The sequence below is a fragment of the Dermacentor andersoni genome, chromosome 1, assembly GCF_023375885.2.
Source record: "Dermacentor andersoni chromosome 1, qqDerAnde1_hic_scaffold, whole genome shotgun sequence".
NCBI lineage: Eukaryota > Metazoa > Arthropoda > Arachnida > Ixodida > Ixodidae > Dermacentor > Dermacentor andersoni.
The window spans coordinates 122884789-122904632 of NC_092814.1; the positions used below are offsets into that span (position 1 = coordinate 122884789).

A 19844-nucleotide genomic window follows, 5' to 3' on the forward strand; every position below is an offset into this window, starting at 1 on the left:
CACGGCACACTCGATGACCGCGGACACTCGCTGTCAAAACGCTGGCGTTAGGAAGCGCGGCAGCAGCAGCGAGCGAAGTGACCTTCTTGCTCTCAATAGCTTCTGCGCAAACTGAGCGGCGAGAACAGAGTACGCACAAAGGTATGAGCCGTCGGCGCACCTAGACCCTGCCCCACCGCAGATTGCGTTCAGGATACGGCCCGCGCGACCCCCACGCGTGGCCGCGCTTACCCGGTTGTCAGAGTGCAACGCCGGCCCCTACCTTCCTCCCCTTCCCCAGTGCTTCGCGCGCGACGGAAGACGCCGCGCTTCCTTCCCACTTCCTTCCGCGTGCGATATTGAGCCGCCGAACGTCGGCTCCCCTCGCACGCTTTCACTTGCACATACAGCATACGGCGCGCGGCGACGGTCTTATCTCCCGTGCACGTTAACGGAACCTCACAGCGACGCCGACGCCTACGGCAAAATGCGCCTGGAGTATCCATATGATTGCGATCGGAATTTAAAATATATAGGACCAGAGCTTCAGGAAGCTATAGGGTCGTCCCGGAAACATATACTATGTTAGCAAGTAAACCGAATACGTTCGCGCATTGCAATACTTACCAGTTCTGCATATAGCTTGCTTGATAACATCCTTACTAGATGCTCTATAGCACTGTGGTTCTTGGTTAGGTTTAGGCCTCACAGCAATGCGGTAAATCTAATGAGCGCACGTGCGGTTATGACTTAACACTGGAATGCTATGCAGTAGATCACGGCCGCGAATCGCCCTATTCTACATAGCAACTCAATATAAACGATGGAGCGCGGTCACGTGGACGAATTCGTGCCAGGGACTTGCAGCTGAACTAACAGCGGAGATCGGTTGCTATAACCGACTATACAGAGAAGATGGCCACTGCACAAAGTGCCCTCACAATGAGAAGATAGTATCAACGAATAAGAACCAGCAAACTAAACGCGGCGTAAAACCTGGACTTCTCTAGTTCGTGGAAAGTAATCAATTATATCACTGTCTACTGCAAACATCTTCGGCCCGCCGTGGTTGCTTAGTGGCTAAGGTGTTGGGCTGCTGAGCACGAGGTCGCGGGATCGAATCCCAGCCACGGCGGTCGCATTTCGATGTGCGCGAAATACCAAAACACCCGTGTACTTAGATTTAGGTGCACGGTAAAGAACCCCAGGTGGTCCAAATTTACGGAGTCCACCACTACGGCGTGATCATAATCAGATCGTGGTTTCGGCCCGTAAAACCCCATAATTGATTTATTTAAAACATATTCGGCTTATCGCCACGAATGCTCAGTCTGCCGTGACAGCAAGGAGTTCGCGGCGACAATGTCAGCATTATGTGTTATTACAAAGCACAGCCGTGCAAAGGACGCGCATATACTCCACCTAAGCAGCCATAATTGTGACGGCACGGTCTCAGATTACCATCTCGGGAGCTGACAGTATTTCAGGGCGTGGCTCACACCGCGCGTGAAGGTGCCTCAGCCTTTGATCAGTCGCTCGTGCGGTATATCTTATTACATAAAAACATGGCCCCAAGCTGCGCTCTCTATATCGACACTTCGCCAAACCTATGCGTATGTATACACGCTATGCCGGCTCTTGGAGTTTAAACTTTGATGCCACTTAATCACTTATGGCAATGGTGGATCGCTCGCCTCACAGAACTTCGGACTGCGTTCCGACTGCTATGCAAGTAAATGCAACCACTGGCTGCCAACTATAAACACATTCACAGTCGTCGACACATTCTTCGGGCACGGACTGGTGCCATTTCGTAGCGGCTTGCAGGAATTAACCAGCCCGCGAGTATGCGCGTGAAGCATAGTGAAAATTTTTTTTTCCAAATTTTCGCACTCCATAGTTGGTGTGCGGGCTTATACAAGTAAACACAGTAGTAGTAGTAGTAGTAGTAGTAGTAGTAGTAGTAGTAGTAGTAGTAGTAGTAGTGTAGTATTAGTAGTATGACAGTGAGTTTATTGATATGTCATTGACACATCGACTAAAACCAAAACATGATCATTTTTGTCGTACGACATTTCTCGTGAGGAAGCTTTTAGAGTATTATTTTGCCTATCCCGGAAACCCCAATAACAAAGCAGGGACAAGTGCGCTGAGCCTCGTTGATCACGGAACTGGTGACCTTTAATCGCATCGAAGGGTTGACGCTGGGTGTTTAGGTTCCATGCCGGTGAACAGGGCGAAAGACACGGACAAGCAAGAAGATGACACAGAGCTCGCGTGGCCTTCTGGACTTTTGAGCCTGGTTGCGGTATTTTACTCTCATCGTAACAGGACGAGGAGCTAGGCTTCAACCAAGGGCACCGAGATCTGAGCGAGCCCGTTTTTCGGGTGCCGGTGAATGGGCGCCTACCGCAAGGACCGGCCAGTCGCTCTGTTGTCAGCCGCCGACGGCGCGACGGGAGGCACCCGAGTGCGCGCAGAGCCACTCCAGGCGCTGAAAGGGGCGCCGAAGAGCAGCCAGCCAGAAAGGAAGGCGCGCGCGGAGAGAGCGCGGCGGTCAACGTGGGCTGCTTCGACCGGAACAAATAAATAGGATGGGGCCCGAAAGGCACCCCGCGCCGCCACTACCCGTGAAGCAACAAGGGAGCAGTCCCGGATTCTTTCTTTCCTTCCCCCAGCGAGAGGGAAATGAAACGAAGCAGTGCGATCGGTGGCAAGTAGCGCGCCGCGCGGCCAGCGTCGAGAAGTCGCTCCGTTCTGGCCCCCGGGAAACGGACGGCACAGACGAAGCACGCACGCACGCGCACAAGGCAGGCCACGAGGGAAAGAAGGGAATCGGCACCGTTATAAGAGGGCGAGGAGGTAATGGCAGCCGGCTCCGAGTACAGCGCAAGAGGCGAAAAGGGGGCGAAACCAAGGCGCCAGATCTTCCCGCCGCAAGGGAGCCAGAAACAAACTCACGCACACAACCGTAGTCACCCGTCTCGAGGCAAGCCCAGGATGAAGCCCTAAGACAAAGACAAGCTAAACCGACGCCGACCGAGCCAATCCAGAAAGGTTTCCCTATCCGGGAACAAGAAGAATGAGCTTAGCAGCGCCGAGATGAAAGTAACGCTAAGGGCAAGAGCCGGGAAAGAAATAAGGAAGACCGGGCGTCGGCTCCTTTCCCCAATCGATACGCTGTCTGTGAACATTGCGTTGTTTCTTCGCCGTCGAGCCTTTTTTATGCCCGTGTCGACTACCCACGTTCTCGGCCTCTTGCCCGCCCACTCCTCGACCAGCCTCCTTTCGCTTTTTTTCTCCCTTTCCCTCGTCCTTCCCTTTTTTTTTCTTTCTTTGTCGAAGTGCAGAAGCAGACCAAGTAAGCGCCATCCAGCCACTTCGGTCATGCAATCGAGAGGCGCGGGAGAGCAACCCTGTGGCACGGGGTTGCCAGACCGAGCTCCGTCCTGTTATCGACCAAAGCTGTTTCCAGCCAGGCTGGAAAGCGCGCGAGAAGGCCGCCTTTCTCATCCACCCACCTTTCTTCTTGCTGCGTTTGGTGCCTCGTCTTTCTCGCGATGCCCTTCGCTTTCTCTTTCCTTCTCATTTTTCTTGCCAGCCCTTGGAAATCGGCGGGCAGAGCTCCGGTGCTTACTTCAGTTACCACACTATTCGCTTTGGGATTTGCGTCCCCTTTCCTCCTCTTTTTGCCCGCCGCACCGCTCTCGCCGGCCTCATCTTTCTGTATCTGCTTGTTTTGCGGCTCTTCGCTTTCCATTCTCCCTGAACGCGCTTCCTCCACTCCTTCAGTCTTTGCGCGCTGCTCCCCAGTCAAATGGGAAAGCCAAGGTACTTTCTTGAGACTGCAATCTGCAAGCGAATGCAATGGGACTCCCAAGCATTTCTCCTCTTCCACTCATTCCTTTCCCCCCCTCTCTCTCACTTATTCACTTTTTTATTTTTTGGCTCCGACGCACGAGAACGAAAAACTCCAAGGAGCCTGTTTCTGTTTCGCCCAGTGTAGGAACGGCAATGTCTGAAGTGAATGCTCTTTTGCGCAAACAGTCTGCGCTCGCTTCTTCACTCGTTTCTTGCAAAAGTCAGACTCGAGAGAGTTGGGTTGTTCTCAGGAAGCGAGACGGCCCGGCCGTCGAGACGCAGCGACACTGCGACGGAGTACGCCTAAGCCGCCGCACCCCGCTCGCCTTGCTCACGCTGCTTTTTATTTGCCCAAGCACAAGGCTACCGTCGCCACCAACGACAATGCAAAGAGTCACGCAGCGGCAGCAGCATCGACGTGAATTCAATCTCATCTTTTGTCCCTCTCACATGTCACCGTCACTTGACTCGATTGACTAGTCTGACGACAACAACAACAACAACAACAACAAAAAAGAGCCATAATCACACTGCTTTATCTCGACGAAAAGATAATCGCGTACCATCAACCCCCAGCACCAGCAGTTAGCAGTAATAATATATGACCAAAAAAAGAAAAAGGAAGAAGGAGTGGCCGCGTATGCCTCGTATCTGCTTCAACTTATGACGGGCAGCTGCAATGACGCGCGACCACGGAGGAGAATGAATGAGAGGTCAAGTTAGGTTAAATAAAGTGTAGGTTCGGCAGAATAGGCACATTGACAGTAAATGCAGATAACAAAAATGCATAAAGAACAACAATAACATAAATACATAATAGCACAAATGTAACACCACGCGAGGAACCTGGCCCGCTTTCCGTGTATCTTGTGGAAACCACCCCTATAGAACTCAATCGATTTCGTCAAACCGGCGCAACAGTTGACCGGAGACATTTTATACGCAGGTGGTCGAAAACACGACTGTCGTTACGAGGTTAATTTCCCGCCGCGGCCGCCGTCGAGTAGGGCGAGGAGGGGTTCGGCTGTTTTGTTCCCTCGCCGAGGCGGATCAAGGCGGAGGGGAAAGGCGCCGTCCGGCGGTTTACCCGGAGAGATCAAAAGCCCCGGCCGCCGGCCGTTTTGGCTATCACACCCGCTCCCGCATGCAGCGACCCTGTGCCACGCTCTCGAGGATGAGGCACAGCCCGAGCACACACAGCGCGGAGCGATAAAAAAAAACGGAGAGGAAACCACAGCCACGAAGCCCCGCGGCAAAAGATAAGGAACGACGTGCAGCCATTTCAGGAACAGAAACAGAGGGGGATTGCAGACGAAAAGGAAGAACAAGAGAGAGACGCCCGGTCTATACTCGCTGCTTTGAAAACGCTGCTCGCTCGCGCTGTCCGCTTGCCCGCGCCATTTCGTCGAGAAGAAACGGTAGCCCGCCTCGGCGGGGGCGATGGGATTTCGCGGACGTGCATGCCCGGCGAAACACGCGCGCACATTTATACATATATACCACGATCCCAATGCGCGAACCGATCACGGACGCCGCGCCGCATCGCTCGAATCACACGAAAACTCGCGCATGCACCGACCTCCCCAACCCCTTTCTTCTTTCATTCATTCTCCCCTTTCTTTCTTTCTCGTCGTTTTCTTCTTGCTTTCTTGTTTGACTCAAGCCTCCCCCCCCCCCCCCTTCCCCCACCGTTCAAATATTTCTCTCGCGGCGTCGATCATGCGCGGGGCTGGAAAAATGGCGCACGAATGGGTTGCGGTTGCAACCGGAGGTGCATGCCCGGCGCGCCGGCAATATGTCTGAAAGGGAGGAAAACGAATCGGGAAGGAGAAGGCATCGCAAGAAACTAATGAAGAGAAGACGGCTGGAATGGAAAAGAAAAAGAAGAGCAACGGCGAGAGAAGCAACTTCCGATATGTATATACACGACAAACAGCCACCCTCGCCGCAATATATACGTAGGTACAACGTGCTCGGGAGAGAACGAAAATATATCGGCAAGACAGCACGCGGCACAAGCAAGACGCAGCAGCTCAATGGGGAGACAGAGAGAAAGAAAAGAAGGAAGATTGGCTCGGAGTGCGCACCGTCAATACGCACATACACTCGCGACTTCGAAACATCTAACAGAAAGATATGGGACGAGAAGCAAGCGATTGGGAGAAATGTGGAGAAATATAAAAGCAGGCCAGAACACACAAGGATCGATATCTTCCCGTCTTTCTTACTCATAACATCCCCGGGGCGTTCCATTCCTCACGTGTGATGTTTCTTCGACTTTGCTCGAAATCACGAAGCGCTCCCGCGGGGCGGTTAAAAATACACGCAATGATTCCACATTTTGTCCACTCATTTCCCGTAACGAAGCAAGATCCCTTGTTGCAACCTCACTATCATTCCTGTGCGCTCTCTCTTCTTTGTTTTCTTTATCTGAGCGGTTTCGGTGAATTCATTTGCTTTTGGTATTTCTCCTTCGCTTTTCCACTCACCGCCGGTTTTGATAAGCAGGAGACATAAGAACGGGCCTGCGAGGAGGCGAAGCAATGCCGTGATAGCGACGCAATTAGCGCATAGACGCGGAGGATGCACTCAAATAATATAAATCTGACGGGAAAAGGAAAAGGGTTATTTTTTTGTTGATGGCCAATCTTGACTTGGTCGTCTTCCTTTTCGTACATAAAATTACTCGGAAATATTTTTAGAAGGGGCAGCATTCAAACTATACTGATAAAAACAGTTATCACTTACGGGGTAATGACTCCAAAAGCAAAGCCGCAAACAGGCGTCGGGAATAGCCAAGTTTACAAGGGCGTTAGGATCTTTAATAAGTGCCTCTCATGTGAAAGAGCGCGAGAGAAAGAGTTACTTAGTCATTCGCGCAATATAAAAACAAGCGTTATCACAATAAGTTGTATACTATACACGCTTTGCGAGCGCCAAGATGACGATCGAGGCCGTAACCCCTTGCCTTGTCTTGTTTGTTTTTTTCTTCTCTGTTACATACTTTAGGGGGGCTTCTGCAATGTGTGCTAAAAGAATAATCTACTTGAAGCATTTTTTAACCCCACAAAACCTCGAAGCATTTAGGTTCCTAACAACACAGGCGCATTGTTGCTCGACTTGTTGCTCGTCAGGTCTAATCGTTTGGCCCACATACAGGTGTCCCAGCTAACTTTAGCCAGAGTTTAAAAATACGCGAATGCCACGCAGCTGGGCAGAACCAAGGGGATGTGGTTTGCCGTCGCTTGGAGATACTCAAATTATTTTTTCATTCCGCCTAATTAGATAATTATTTATAATTAATTAATCAACTCAAATGTTATAATTTGATTAACATTGTCAATGAGAAAATTGTAGACCAACATGAAAAACTCCCCGATACAGCTTTCTGTTGCCCAATACGTGCTACATAGAAGTGTTTTCCCGAGCGTGAAAGAAGCCGCGAATATACGCAAAGTGCCTCGAGCGGCCAGTCGCACGGCAATTTTGAGTGTATTGGCGGGCTTCTTTCACGCTCGGAAAAACACTATTATGTCAAATTTGAGTAGCTCCAAGCGACGGCAAACAACATTACCTTGGTTCTATCCAGCTGCGTGGCATTCGCATATTTTCAAACTCTCGCTAAAGTTAGGTGGGACATCTTGTATATGTATACCACTGAATATTTACGATAGAATCAGGCGCCGAAACAGAAAAAAAAAAAAACGTTTATCTACCTTACTCAGCAAAACAGGGGCCATTACAGCGCAGCCATGCCCATGAAGATTACGAATTTCGCTTGCCCCAGTACTGCCTAATTTGTCGTCACAATATGCCACACGCACGTGAGGTGCTTTATCATGCTCCACTGACTACGGGCTGTACACAATGGATAGGTTGATTTGTTTTAGGTGAACAATGGAAGACGCTCTTTTAAGTGAGCAATTTCTCCGCCCTAAGCATTGCTCTCCCGAACACATAAGCGCCCTAGCACTCCTTTATTAGTTCATAGTCGCGTAAAAGAAGGCGAGAATACGCGGCACCTACTTTCAGACCATACCTGGGGGCTCTAAAGGTACAGTGATCATTCACATCCAAGTGTTAGCTATATACACCAGCCGTTCGAGTAGCCTCTGCATCTCTGCATTTGAGGCGTCGGAAGGACCACATGTGTGGCGCTCCTCCGCGCCGCCAATGCACTTTAATGCAGTTTTCTGCAGGACGGATAATTAGCGCGCCGCGTCATAAAAGCCCACGCTGGAGTGAAAGCTCATGTTGTCCGATATCGATATGCAGTAGTTCTGCTTGGTTGCAGTTGAGACCTTTAATGACACCTGGTTCGTGCGGCAGAATACACACGGATTTGAGTGGCGGCGAACTGACTCCTTTAGGGCGCTGGCATTTGGGTTTTGGGGGCCTTTTACAGTGCTTCGCTCGCGAGAGAAAGACCTTCCATGTGCGTGATGTGCGTGTGTGTGTGTTTCAGTCTAGCATTTGATTTTCTGCGTTCATATAAGCTTTCCGAAGCTCTTGCAAATTCTCAGACAACCCCGCAATCGGGTTACGAGAATAGAGCGAGAAAAAGAAAACACTGCCCGACAGTCGAAATTCGTTCGACGAGGGAAAAAAAACCGAAAAAGTAAAAGAAAACAGAGCTCAGAAAACAACAACAATGAAATAAAACAAACAAAGAGCACTGGGCGAGGCGCAAAATCGAAGCGAAAACGGAACTCTATCGATTGCAAAACGCCCTGCAAAGAACGCGGGCATACACCGTAGGCAACAACAACAACAAAAAAAAAAGGCCACTCCCCGGCTCGCCGAGGATCCGTGTACACTTTTGCTGGCATCGCGCGAGCGAGCGCGCATTGCGACGCTGATGTCGAAAGCAGAGAGTTTCGTCTGCAAACGGTTTCGTCGTCTGCTTTCCCTGAACTGAACCAAAAGATGCAAAACAAGGCACATGCGCCATGGCATATCTGAGACATTTAGCTTTTAACAAGATATATCCACAGCCCGGGCCTCTTTTTTTTTTTCTTTTTTCTATAGGTTTCCTCCCCTCGCTTCTCGTCGGGGCTCGGATCCTAGCTCTCCAGACTTTAATTCCACCGCCGCCGTTTCGCACGCGGCTCCGACTCGAGACGGCTATTTATTCTTCCCCCTTCGCCTTTCAGGCGCGAAAGCAAGGAAAGGTGCCAGAATATAACGCGCGCACATGTCCGAACACTTTCCGCTCTTCGCAGTACATGTTTTATACTTCTGCATATTCGTTGCGACTTTCGGCGCTTTCTTACGTTTCCATTTTGCATAAATGCACTCAACTCTGCCAAGGTACTCAAGCCTGAATTGTTCATCTGAGACCGCTTACTCGGTAACGATATAATAGCGGGCCAAGTGAGTCACCGCGCCAATAATAATAATAATAATAATAATAATAATAATAATAATAATAATAATAATAATAATAATAATAATAATAATAATAATAATAATCAATATATGTCCACTGCAGCAGGAACACATGCAGCTCCCAGCGATCCCCAGTTAGCCTGCCTTGTGCCAGAGGGCTCCACCCTATATGCTTGCTAATTTCGTAATATTTTTTTCATAATATTTTCTCATAATTTTTTTTCAGGGTAGTTTTTTGGGGAGATGACGACGAAGTGTCTGCTTGGCAGAACGTTGTTTCAGTATCTTTTGCCTTTTTTTTTTAATTATACGTCTACCTTTGAGGCATCACTTCTTTGCCCATCGGCGATAGACGTGGACCACCTCGGACATCTTCCAAATTCGGCGACGTCAGCAGTGGCCGCGTCAAGAAAGCGGACTGGCCCTCACAGCGACTATGACAGGGAGGACACCCGTATCTACTCACTGAGCAGGGATGAGCCATCCGACGATGACTTGGAACTTGTTAGCGGTAAGGCGAAGACACGATAACACTAGGACCTCTTCGTCATCGAGCACAATGAAAGAAATACCACAACGGAGGACTGTGACCAGCACCATCCTTTTCGTTCCTGCTGTGCCCAACGGGAACATGAAACACCTCAACAGGCAAACTGCATCCGTGGTGCTGGGAGCATTGGTGCCGAATGAAATCACCGACGTCAGAGTGAATGCACGTAGGAACGTACTGGCGATCGATGTCACTCGTGCGCTCGCGCTGAATACCCTGCTCAACTTCGCCTACCTGGTTGGAGTGAAGGTCCGTTCCTACATCCCGCTGGGCTTTGTCGTCGTCACCGGTGTCATCTACGATGTAGATGCCGCCATTCCCAGCTCCGACTTAAATGTTCTTGTAAAACCAGCCAATGAAGCTGAAGTCATCGCGAGTGTTATCCGCCTGAGCGGGCAACTGACGTTGCCTGAAGATAACATTCAAGGGAGACTCTCTACCTTCATATGTAACGGTGGGTCACTTTCAACATCCTGTACGACCTTCCGTACCGAATCTACTACAATGCCTCAACTGCATGAAGCTCTGTCCCATAAGAAGCGTATGCAAGAATACAGCAGCGTTCGTCGCAATCAAGCGCTCGTCCGTGTCTCTTCTTCTGTCGTCTGTTTGGCGCTTTAGTACTTCAGTAACAGCAGCGTGTTCTCGCTGGGCTGAAACCCACTCCCCGGATGATTGCAGGGCCACTTTTCTTAAATGTTCGAATAGTCATGGGTCCCATGAAGCTTCGCTAAAGGATTGCCCAAACATTAAAAAGAAGCTGTCTGTCTTAAAACAAATGACGAGAGACCATTCGTATCACTGTGAAAACCATCAGAAAGCGGCAATATCCTCGCCGAAGTTTGTTAAAGAAAGTCGGTGCCTCTACCGCGTGCGTCGCATGCTCTATACTACTCCACCTCTCTTGCTGCTAGACCGGTCACGGCTGATATGAACCAGAATGCCGAAAAAGTACGGCTGCGGCTGATGCATCTTGGGCAAGGTTGTCAGAGCCACAGCAACCTGCAAATTCACAGTGCACATCGGCAACCTTGAATTCTGAACGTCCCGCCGATAAACTGCCTGAAGAGGGCAAACAAGTGATCGTAATGCTTCGATCGCTGATGAACGCCATTCGCGTGCTCGTGAACAAGCTAAAAACGCCGTTAGCTCAGAGTGAACATCAGGCGCTCGATGTTCTATGTCCAGTACTTGCAAGCATTGAGTAGACACCATGGCTCATCCAATACCGTCATTTCGCACTGAGGTCAGACATGCTTTGATTTCATGCTTCGCACTGCCGTTCAAGCCCACTGTGGCTTTGGCGGGCCCGATTCTTCCATTGTATGATTCTCAAGTCATCAATAAAGTATTATTATTATTATTATTATTATTATTATTATTATTATTATTATTATTATTATTATTATTATTATTATTATTATTATTATTTTTATCTTACAGTGGAACGGCAGAGGATTGAGGTCCCGCATCTTATCCTTCCGTTAATATATCATCACAAATTGGATTCCCATAATCGTTATTTGCGAACCCACTGTACGAGGAGCGCAGCAAAGTTGTAGTGTACATTCGCACGGAATTTACGCATGCCCATCATGCAGTACAACCACATGATAACAATCAATATGCATGCCTACGTGTAAGAAAGAACCAAATGCCTTTCACCCTCATTGGTGTCTACATGTCCCCGTCAGGACGATTTGAACACGATAGACTTCGATACATATTGTTAGAGACCAGTGATCCTTGGATTATAACGGGAGATTTCAACGCGCATCACTTACTGTGGGGTAGCGCTCGGCAATCAATTCCAAAGGGGGGAATCTGGTGTCATTCGCCTCCGATCACGAACTTTGTGTCATGAATGATGGCAGTCATACATACCTGCGAGGCCTACCGACATACAACAGTTGACTGGATTTGACTTTGGTACCATGCATATGCTTCAGTTTGAAAGTGGTTTTCAGACATAGAAACAGATCCAGCTACCCTAAAGGCCCTGTGGGGGCATTACATAGGAGAGAAATGATAACAGAGCTAAGGTACATTGTAATTTATTGAAAATAATTACGTGACGCCAAAAAAAAAAAGGGGGGGGGGAGAGAAAGCACGATACAAGACAATGAATCTAGTATATACTACAGCTAACATAAAACTGTCAGCGAATACACAATGTTGCAAACATCGCAATATAGATTCCTATACACATTATAGTGAATGTAAAACAACGGAGCGAGAATTGCAATGTCCAAATAACCTATAACAGGGCCTGCAGTTTCCAGGTACTCTGCACTAAGTACACTGAACCGAAGAGGGTATCTCCGATTTCAAACTACAGGAAAGAAAAATAAAACAGTAACATGACACAAGTGAACTGAATCTGAAGATGATAGAAGTAGGACACATAATCAATAGTGTTCATAAGAATGTGCTCTTTACGTGCCTAACAAATGTATCATAATTAAGACATGCAACATATGAGAGCTCGTTCCAGTGTCTGATAGCGACAAGAAGTGGCGAGTAAAAAAAGTGGTTAGTTGGCGCATAAATAGGCTGCACTTTAAAGGAATGGTCAAGTCGAGAAAAAACGCGATACGCCGGCTTGATGTGACGGGTGAGGAAGGGTGAATGTATAAAGTTTTGGGAAAAAAAAGACAGCAGCGCCTGACGCCTGCTATCTGCAAGTGAAGGTAATTTGAGCGATGTTTTTATTTCCGTTACGCTATATGATCGAGAGTACTTCCTTGCAATGAAACAAGCGGCTTTGTTCTGACGCGATTCTAGTTTGTTGATTAGGTATAGTTCCATATTATAGATGCATACTCTATTTTCGAGCGTACTAATGTAGTGTAAGCTAGTAGTCTTGTATCCGTGTTAGCAGAGCGTACGTTGCGCCTAATGAACCTGAGCGCGCGAAATGCTTTGCTAACCACCTCATCAAACGGCGATTCCACGAAATCATCATCATCATCATCATCATCATCATCATCATCATCATCATCATCATCAGCCTGGTTACGCCCACTGCAGGGCAAAGGCCTCTCCCATACTTCTCCAACAACCCCGGTCATGTACTAATTGCGGCCATGCTGTCCCTGCAAACTTCTTAATCTCATCCGCCCACCTAACTTTCTGCCGCCCCCTGCTACGCTTCCCTTCCCTTGGGATCCAGTCCGTAACCCTTAATGACCATCGGTTATCATCCCTCCTCATTACATGTCCTGCCCATGCCCATTTCTTTTTCTTGATTTCAACTAAGATGTCATTAACTCGCGTTTGTTCCCTCACCCAATCTGCTCTTTTCTTATCCCTTAACGTTACACCTATCATTCTTCTTTCCATAGCTCGTTGCGTCGTCCTCAATTTGAGTAGAACCCTTTTCGTAAGCCTCCAGGTTTCTGCCCCGTAGGTGAGTACTGGTAAGACACAGCTATTATACACTTTTCTCTTGAGGGATAATGGCAACCTGCTGTTCATGATCTGAGAATGCCTGCCAAACGCACCCCAGCCCATTCTTATTCTTCTGATTATTTCCGTCTCATGATCCGGATCCGCCGTCACTACCTGCCCTAAGTAGATGTATTCCCTTACGACTTCCAGTGCCTCGCTGTCTATTGTAAATTGCTGTTCTCTTCCGAGACTGTTAAACATTACTTTAGTTTTCTGCAGATTAATTTTTTTAGACCCACTCTTATGCTTTGCCTCTCCAGGTCAGTGAGCATGCATTGCAATTGGTCCCCTGAGTTACTAAGCAAGGCAATATCATCAGCGAATCGCAAGTTACTAAGGTATTCTCCATTAATTTTTATCCCCAATTCTTCCCAATCCAGGTCTCTGAATACCTCCTGTAAACACGCTGTGAATAGCATTGGAGAGATCGTATCTCCCTGCCTGACGCCTTTCTTTATTGGGATTTTGTTGCTTTCTTTATGGAGGACTACGGTGGCTGTGGAGCCGCTATAGATATCTTTCAGTATTTTTACATACGGCTCGTCTACACACTGATTCCGTAATGCCTCCATGACTGCTGAGGTTTCGACAGAATCAAACGCTTTCTCGTAATCAATGAAAGCTATATATAAGGGTTGGTTATATTCCGGACATTTCTCTATCACCTGATTGATAGTGTGAATATGATCTATTGTTGAGTAGCCTTTACGGAATCCTGCCTGGTCCTTTGCTTGACAGAAGTCTAAGGTGTTCCTGATTCTATTTGCGATTACCTTAGTAAATCGCACGAAATATGCGATGTTAAATTAATTCTTAAATATTTTACATTAGGCACCGTTTCGATGAGCATGTTATTTAATGTGTAACGGCATTCGACCGCGGTGTTTGATGTAGTAAATACAATGGCTCTTGTTATCAAAACATTTATTTCCATCTGCCACATTTCCACCATTTATTAAATTTGTTTAGATAATCATGAAACGTGTCAACATCCGAGGTATTAGTGACTGGTCTGTATATCGCGCAGTCAACTGCAAACAATCGTACTGTAGAGCATATGTTAGCGTTTAGGTCGTTCACGTACATTAGAAATAAAATCAGTCCAAGTACGGTTCGCTGGGGCACACCAGATTTGACTTGGGCTAAGGGAAATAGGTGTTGATTTACAGAAATTGTCTGTGAGCGGCCCGTTAAAAAGCTCTCTATCCACTTGAGAAATTTCGTGTTTATGTTTAGGTGTGAAAGTTTCTTTTATAAGCGGATATGTGGAACCTTATCAAAAGCTTTCTTGAAATCTATAAACACGGCATGTACTTCCGATAAAGAATGTATGGCGTCATGGAGATCAGTAATTAATTCGAAGAACTGCGTTTCGTAGGAACGTGCTTTTGGAAAGCCATGCATGCTGATTATGGGAGAAAAAATCGTGCTTCGCTGGGTGTTTCATAACTGCTGATGATATGACATGCTCTAGAAGTTTGCAAGCGATGTTAGTTAGCGGCGTAAGTCTGTAATTCGAAGCTATATAAGTGCTCATATTCTACATACTTGCGGATGAGGGCGATAAACAATCCCTCCTCGTCGAATGCAGTACGAAGAATCGACTGGACTAAATTTAAGCTACACAAGGAAAATGCATGCAGAGAAGACCTTGGCTGTAGCCTGGAGGAAACCGTCACAGAGACAATGAGAGAAGTTCCATGCCTCCTAAAGTTGACAGCGAACCGTTTCCAATTCAATGTTGAACTGGAAAGGCTATAGCTGCGCTTCGACGACGAGCTGAAAGGAGATACAGACGCACGAAGGCAGTTTGTGACCTGAGAATGGCACGGAGAACACGCAAGAAAATCCAGCGCTGTATGGACATATTGCAGGAACAAAGTTGGAAGTTCTTTTGTGAATCACTGGACCCTCGTAAACCACTTTCGTACATTTGGAGGACTGTTCGTGGCCTGCGCTCGTCTCCGCAACAGTGGCATCCTTTCATGGCCTTAACCCTACATCACTGCCAGATGCAACTTGAGTTGGCGTATGATTTTTGTGCACTGACCGATGGCGTGTGCATCACCCGCAACGCCGAAGACGTGAGTGTCGTGCCTGCGTCTCGTGACCCAGAAATGGAAATTCCATTTACTATGGACGAACTGGACGCCTCTTTGGCAGCTTCTCGACGTTCATCTTCGCCAAGGTCCGACGGCACCACCTATGCAGCTCTTCCCCATCTTGGACAAGAGGCCAGGCAATAAATGTTGAATTACTACAACAGCTCATGGCATGACGACATTGTTCCTCAGCCATGGAAGATTAGTAGGGTCGTACCGCTACTCAAACAAGGAAAGCCGCCTTTCGACCTGACGTCATATCGCCCTATTGTCCTGGCAAGCTGCACAGGGAAAGAAACGGAAAAGCTGATACTTACACGCCCAGCTAGAATCTATCTTGAACGCCACAATGTGTACCCTGACTCAGTGACAGCCTTTCGGCGAGGCAGGTCATCAGTAGGCAATGTTATTGACCTCATAACTTTCATACAACAACAAAAATGCCTCAAGCGTATATCAGTGGCACTGTTTCTTGATGTGAAATGGGATAATGTCCCACATGAAGCGATCTCCGAGTCATTGGAGGCTGTTGGAATCAGTGGCCGAATGTTTCAGTGGATCTGCGACTATTTCACTAGAAGACCCTTCTTTGTGCAGGCCGAAGATGTTTGACTGCCAACTATTATACATACGGTGGCGTCCCACAGGGCGGGGTATTGAGCCTTATTCTCTTTAACCTAATTGTGGATAGCCTTGCTGAAGTATTACCCAAGACAATTCACCTATCAATGTACGCTGATGACATTGCTCTTTTGTCTTCTCCGGTGACTCCTCTTCAAGTGCGCGCAAGAATTCAGCCGGCAACTACCTTAACTTGTTTGTATCGCCGCAAACAAGGCCTTAGTGTGTCCGTCGGAAAATTCACGTTAATCGCGTTTAACGCGCAAACCCATGGCACCGTACCCATGTTTCATTCAATGGACAGGCTATCACATACCAAACGTCTCACCGCTTCCTAGGTGCGATTATTGACAGGGACCTTTCATGGAGCCCCCATGCACTGCGCCTACCTGAAGCGGAGACCAATTTTGATTGTACATATAACAATGTTCCTGTGCGGAAAAACCTGGGGCACATCGGTACGGTCCATGCTACAGTTGTACAAAGCAATGTCTCTGGGCTTTTTACGGTACCGCTTGCCGGTTTTGGCGAACACAAGTAAAACAACCATTCGCACCCTGGAAAGTTTGCAAGGCCAGGCTCTACGGACATGTCTTGGACTACCACGATGCACCTCGACTCACGCAACAATCATGATTGCCAGACACTACTTGGTTCCAACATATATAACGATTGACAACCTTAGAGCACACATTCGACATCTGTGTCGCGTACCCAATCACTACATTGCTGCTTTGCCAGCACAATGACATCAAGCCACATTTTCCAAACTTGTTGCGACAGATCAAGGCTACCTTCCGTCGGGATTTACGCCAGCAGCAAGACCACTGTTATCCCTGTGGTGCCTACGACGGCCACAAGTACGCCTCACGATTCCGGGACTGACGAAGAAGACCCGTCATTCAACAGTGGCTCTACGTCAGTTGACACCGTCATTACTGAACGAGGCTTACGAACAAAGAACGCACATTTACACCGATGGATCTGTCTCAGCCACCAGCTCCACAGGCGCTGTTATCACCCCGGCCTTACAAGTCACAAGTAAGTTCAAAGTGTCCCACATAACGACCTCTACGGCAACAGAACGTGCCGCCCTACGTGCCGCTGTTAATTACATCGCACAAGCAAAACCTAAAAAGTGGATCGTCTTTGTGACTCCTAAGCAACCCTTCACAGTATGCAGTCAGCCTTACGACGCAATATTACTGAACAACTGGTGTTTGAGACCAGAGAGGTTCTCCATTAAGTCCTCATAAACGGACATGACATCATCTTCCTATGGCTTCCGGGGCACTGGCGGCATCGTGGGAAATGACCTTGCCACCCGGTCAGCCCATAAACAAACCCTGACAGTTCTCATACCCTTATCTAAGACAGACGCTGCGAGGGGTCTTCGTTTACTTGCTCAAAACAAGACTGAAACTTTGCGGAACACCTCGATTTTTTTTTCCAACTCCGGCCTCCACCGACTGGATCCTATACACTGAAGCTGCAGATTCCATCGAACTTCTCCCGCCGTTACGCGTAATTTAATTTGTGCCGCTTCTGGTTAGGCGTGGCTTTTACGAAAGCCTGCTCATTCCTTATTGGAATGCCCGACACAACGATCTGTGACTCGTGCAACTGTGAAGAGACGATGGAGCACGTGTTATGTTTTTGTAATCTCTGTGACACCGAGCGCGACGTTCTTCGGAGGGTGTTAAACCGTTTAGACAGCAGACCATTTTCAGAGACTAAGATTCTCGGACCATGGTCTCACGCGTCGCAGGTGGACTGGTCTCAGTGACCGATTGTAGGCGTGAAGTGATAGACAACCGCTCGTCTTCACGCTGAGAGTACCTTCTTCCCTCCCTCTCCTTTCTTTTCATTCCTCCTTCCCCCGTGTAGGGTAGCAAACCGGTGTGCGTCTGGTTGACATCCATATCTTCCCTTCGTTCTTTTCCTCCTCCTCCTCCTCCTAATCTCATAATGCGGTTATCTGCCCTACGCCATTAAATGACCTGCCAAAATCCATTTGGTTTTTGTAATCATAACTACAGAATGTCAGCTCCAGCCGTCTGCTTTCTAATCCACAGTGCTGTCTCACGTGTCTCTAAGTGTTACGCGCCTATGTCACCTTCTGTTCCATCGCTCGTTGCGCGGTTCTTAGCTCCTTCTCAAGCTTCTTTGACAACCTCCGAGTCTCAGTCCCGTCGCGGGAGATGCTCTGAACGAAACGCGGTGCATCGTTGTTCAAGGCCAGCGCAACGCCTCGAACTGTATATATAAGGCGTGCCATTATCGCTAGGTTTTCCCGTTAGGTTTCACACACACACACACACACACACACACACACACACACACACACACACACACACACACACACACACACACACACACACACACACACACACACACACACACACACACACACACACACACACACACACACACACACACACACACACACACACACACACACACACACACACACGGAGAGAGAGAGAGACTCTTTAAAAACCTAACGCTACCCAGGAAAAAGCCACGTTCTGCGTTCCTTTCAGATGTCCACAGTTCCCTGGAACAGTCACGACCAAATAATAATAATAATAATAATAATAATAATAATAATAATAATAATAATAATAATAATAATAATAATAATAAGAAGAAGAAGAAGAAGAAGAAGAAGCCGCGCACCAGTGTTCTTTTTTTCTCTCTTTCATTCTTTTATTTTTATTTTTGCTGACGCATGACACATCCGTAGGGCAGACTTTTCGCGTGTTCCATCCTGCGTGGAAACATTCCCTGAATTCCCCACTTTTTCGTTCAGTTTACAGACGGCAGCTTGAACTAAGACGGGGCGCGTTAAATGAAACACTGACGCAACAAAGAGAATGCAGAAACCTTATACATATGCAGGCGTCGTTTTCATAGCGCGAGCCCTATGCGTCTATAGCCCACTGTTCCAGCTAGCGGGTCTTTACCGCCTGCAAAAAAGCCGCCAACTTCCACATGCTGTCATATGTATACCTTCTCCGCACAGCTGCCTTTACATACCGGCCAACCTTGCGTCTCTGCAGCGCCTTCACTGCAACAAACTACGCATTTTACAGGCAAGTAAGCGCGGGCGTATGTGCACTCACCCGTGCAAAGCATGCAAAGTTTATTACAGATTCTCAATTCTGCAACGTTGACATTCGTCAAAGCACGCTGTCACGGTCTTGAGAATTTGCTAGTGGGAAGAAGCTTCTCCCGCATTCGACTAAGCGCAACAAGCTTAGTTGTGAGTTCACAGTGTGTGCGCGTTTATTTTTCACTTCTCTCCCTCTCTCTTTCTTCCTTGAGCCATGTGGATCCACGACGAGAAGCTAGTATGTTTTAATGTAGCGGAGGCCAGTTCCTTCTCAATTCAGTACCCTGAAGGTAATTTCGTGCCCCCAAACACGTTGCATTTGTATTTTGCTTTCGGATGCTTGCTTTCACATGCTGACGCTACGCCAAAAGGAAGCCTGAGAAAGCGACAACGGACAAAGGGGGTTGAAAAGGTAGCTATTCTGGAGGTTTCTTCATGCAACGGAACCTGATGGAATCCTGACGTCGCGTCTAGTCGAGAGAAAAATTTCGCTCCTGCGAGCTCTTCCTCTAAGTCCCGTACAAACGGTTCGAAGAGCTCACCTTCTGCTTGGACCCGTTGCTGAAATATGTACCGGTCCCGCACTTCATTCACCTTCACTGGGCAGTACTCATCTAATTTCTTGATTACGGTGGCATATATCCCTCTTTCTGGCCGTCGCCTGCCAAGCTGAACAGCAGTGCAGTCTTCGTAGCTTTGTCACAGGGCTTGTCTTTTGGTGCGGAGGCGGCCAAGAGGAGCTTCAACTTCTGCTTGAAAAGTTTCCTTGTTTAGCGAC

The 19844-nt window shown here is 48.0% G+C and overlaps 1 protein-coding gene across 2 annotated transcripts in view; it reads right to left on the bottom strand.

The window, feature by feature from the left end:
* The window catches only part of tna (Zinc finger MIZ domain-containing protein tonalli), a 310995-nt gene that overhangs the window by 162643 nt on the left and 128508 nt on the right, over positions 1-19844 (bottom strand). The gene's annotated exons all lie outside the window — the stretch shown is intronic.